Source organism: Porites lutea, chromosome 7, assembly GCF_958299795.1.
Source record: "Porites lutea chromosome 7, jaPorLute2.1, whole genome shotgun sequence".
Classification (NCBI taxonomy): domain Eukaryota; kingdom Metazoa; phylum Cnidaria; class Anthozoa; order Scleractinia; family Poritidae; genus Porites; species Porites lutea.
In genome coordinates, this window is record NC_133207.1 from 11,847,243 (window position 1) to 11,851,299 (window position 4,057).

The 4,057-nt window shown below is 37.6% G+C and overlaps 1 long non-coding RNA gene across 1 annotated transcript; it reads right to left on the reverse strand.

The window, feature by feature from the left end:
- Positions 1 to 1,393: 1,393 nt before the first annotated feature.
- Positions 1,394 to 3,861, reverse strand: LOC140943905 (uncharacterized). The gene is made up of 2 exons (XR_012166649.1): positions 3,727 to 3,861; positions 1,394 to 1,752 (listed from the first exon to the last, which is right to left on the reverse strand). It is a non-coding gene; the product is annotated as an uncharacterized lncRNA (long non-coding RNA).
- Positions 3,862 to 4,057: the final 196 nt, after the last annotated feature.

The following is a 4,057-nucleotide window of genomic DNA, read 5'->3' on the forward strand; positions in this document are numbered from 1 at the left end:
ATTTAAGAGAATGCTGTGGTGCCCACTTGATACAAAGTTTGTTCCTACTACATACAGGTTTCGATAGAAAATGTCATATGAGACAGACCTGCCAACTCTCACAATTCTGCCGTGAGTCTCACGATTTTTTAACTTTTCTCACGGTCTCATGACAAGACTCCAAATCTCATGGTTTTCTGGGAAATATTCTAAATTGAAATATTACCTTGTTGAATAAAAACATAAATTTTGTGGGGAAATTCTTGTGCCTGGATATTAAGCTTTGACTATTTTAGCCATGAAGTTGTCTTAGCCCAAAGAAATGACTCTGCTGTATGTTTCGTCACAGTGATAACCTATTTTCTGGCCTCTTAAAGTCATCAAAGAAAAAGCGGCATCTAATTTGTTACATAACGGACCACACTAAAGCAAGGTTATATTAAAATAAACAGTTGATTCCCCTAATGGAAAAGGGGTCGTTTAATTTTGATCGGAAAAAAATAGAATCTCACTAGTTTTTGTAGAATCTCCCGATTTTTTTTCATGAGTCTACAGATTTTCCTTTATCAGGGGTTGGCAGGTCTGTACCACTAAAAGGCGGAAACATTTGGAATACTCCCAGAGATATGGTGATATACATTTGCATTAATATCTTTATTTGTGTGGAGCAAATTGTACCTAAAATTTTAAGATATCAAATGAGTAAAACAAGCTTTATACAAACGAAAATGAAATGAGAAAGTACTGTAACTCATTTATATAATTTACAGAAGTCCCCTGGTGACACTAGCCAAGTGCTGATAGGGCAAGACTCCCAATCTCATGGTTTTCTGGGAAAGCAAAAGGCATCTTAAAATAACAAAAGGCACATAGGGCTCAGCCGAATGGTACCATAATGACGTCAAAACGTATGGAAACAGGCCTTTTCTCCGAAACCCGCCCCATTCCCCTATGGCTATTTTTATTTGTGTTTACCCTACCTCAGCTCCCCTCCCCGTACCTGATGAAACAAGGCTTTCAACAGTTTGTTGAGATAGGATGCTTTATGTTTTAAAGGATGAGCTCATCATATTTTATTATTGTATAGACGGGGTAAGATAAGTTAACAATAATAGACAGATTATTATAGGTGGGTTACTCATTTTTACAGCTATCCCTGGAAGAAGAAATAGAAGTAAGGAGCTGACTGGCAGCCACTGAGATTGAGGAGAGGAGAAAGGAAATTGAAAGAGAAGAGAAAGACTTGAAAGGAAAAGAAGAAAGGTTAAGACAAAAAGCAAAAGAAATTAAAAACACAGTAATAGAGGCCAAGTGGGTAGCTGCCCAACTGCAAATAATGGCAGGGCAGCTAGACTGCTTGGCTAACTAAATTCTAGAAGAGACCAAAAAGTTAAAGAAGAAGTAAAAGAAAAACCCCAGTGTAAGAAAATTTTATTGATAACAAACCGTTTCTTTCAATCAAAGTCAATGTGCAAAGTTTTTAAATGTAAACAAGTCTAAGTCAGACCTGTTATGCAAGGAAGAAAACACATTTTTTCAGTATATAAAAAATAAAAGGAAACTGGTTCTTCTAATTTCTCGTATCCTGTATGGTCTCTTCTTGCTCCATGGAATCCACTCCATCTAACATTCTCCACTTCCCGCACCGCACTACTCTCTTCGTGGAATCTATTATACTAGATCTTTACAGACATCCAGTAAGCAGCACCTCCTCCATCATACACTGCATGTTTTTTCTCATCATCTACAGAGTATTCCCAACCAAGGAAGCACCTAATTATAAAATCAGTCAGTTAAAAAGAGATTATTATATATACAAAAGTCAAAACAAAATAAATCAACAAAGGCAATATTATCACTTAAAATCCCAGCAGTACCTCTTTTCACATATTATGCTATTAATGCAGTATATATACTGCCACATTTTAAGCCACTAACTACGGTCGGTATGCCATTACTGGCCTAAATATTACACATATACCGACTAACAAGTTAAGCCGTTACTTATTGGCTTAAAATGTTACAGTATGTAAAAAGTGTAGTCCCAAATTAAGCCGTTAGTTATCGGCCTAAAATGTTACAGTAGGTTATAAGTGTGGTCCCAATTTAAGCCGTTAGTTATTGGCCTAAAATGTTACAGTATGTAAAAAGTGTGGTCCCAAATTAAGCCGTTAGTTATCGGCTTAAAATGTTACAGTATGTAAAAAGTGTGGTCCCAAATTAAGCCGTTAGTTATTGGCCTAAAATGTTACAGTATGTAAAAAGTGTGGTCCCAAATTAAGCCGTTAGTTATCGGCTTAAAATGTTACAGTATGTAAAAAGTGTAGTCCCAAATTAAGCCGTTAGTTATCGGCCTAAAATGTTACAGTAGGTTATAAGTGTGGTCCCAATTTAAGCCGTTAGTTATTGGCCTAAAATGTTACAGTATGTAAAAAGTGTGGTCCCAAATTAAGCCGTTAGTTATTGGCCTAAAATGTTACAGTATATAAAAAGTGTGGTCCAAAATTAAGCCGTTAGTTATTGGCCTAAAATGTTACAGTATGTTATAAGTGTGGTCCCAAATTAAGCCATTAGTTATTGGCTTAAAATGTTACAGTATGTAAAAAGTGTGGTCCCAAATTAAGCCCTTAGTTATCGGCCTAAAATGTTACAGTAGGTTATAAGTGTGGTTCCAAATTAAGCCGTTAGTTATCGGCTTAAAATGTTACAGTATGTAAAAAGTGTGGTCCCAAATTAAGCCGTTAGTTATTGGCCTAAAATGTTACAGTAGGTTATAAGTGTGGTTCCAAATTAAGCCGTTAGTTATCGGCTTAAAATATTACAGTATGCACTGTGTGGTTCCAAATTAAGCCATTAGTTATTGGCGTAAAGTGTTACATTGTGTGTTGTTGTTGTTATTGGCCTATCATAACGACATCTACGACGAAATACGTAATCTGAAGATCCCGATTTAATTTTTAATTTTGAAAGTATGCTTGCTTGGCACCTTACCTTACTTTTCTACACCATTGTGTTAGACTCGATGAGCTGTGCACCGGAGATGTGGAAAGTTGACCTTAGTTTTACGGATTTCGACGCAGATGTCGTTATGATAGGCCAATAACTAATGGCTTAATTTGGACCCACACTCATTACAAACTGTAACATTTTAAGCCAATAACTAATGGCTTAATTCGGAACCACACTTATAACATACTGTAACATTTTAGGCCAATAACTAACGGCTTAATTTGGGACCACACTTATTACATACTGTAACATTTTAAGCCAATAACTAATGGCTTAATTTGCAACCATACTTATTACATACTGTAATATTTTAAGCCAGTAACTAACGGCTTAACTTGCTAGTCGGTATATATGTAATGTTTTATGCCAGTAATAGTATACCGACCGTAGATAGTGGCTTAAAATGTTGCAGTATATATACTGTGATAACGGCATATTAAGCCGTTGTCTAAACGCCCTTTAATAGGGCATAGCGGCTACGCTGGCACACTCGAATGGACTGATCATTTTTTCTGCTAGTTTATCTCAATTAACTTCATAGACAATGCTTTCCAATAGAAGTAACCCACCCTTATGCCAAGTTTCGATGTTTAACACCTCACCGATTTCGAGAAAATGCGATATTACTGTGCGAACATGCAAACTTTAGCGGCACATTATTCCACTCGAGGAAATTGACCGAAACTGTTTACAGCTCTCATACGCGTTATTTTTCGGATTAATACACATTTCACTCACCTTCTCGGAAAGAGATGTTGGAACTGCACTATCCTACCGTGACAAAAACCATTTTGGAGCGTCATTATCCAGGAAAACCAACTTTAAAAGTAGCATTTGGAAATGGCAACGGTGCCATTTTCGAAAACTCCTCGAAGTTGCGCGCTTCTCTCTTCGTGACGTCACGATGGCCAAGATCGTCCGGACAAACAAACTACCAAGTTCACCACCCCCCCCCCCCGCCCCGCCGCCGCCCGGCCCCCCGCTCCTGGGAGGGATCATATCAGTCATTGTAAGACGCCGCTGACATATCGATGACTCATCTGGTTTAAGTCGATGATGGGGCCTCCAA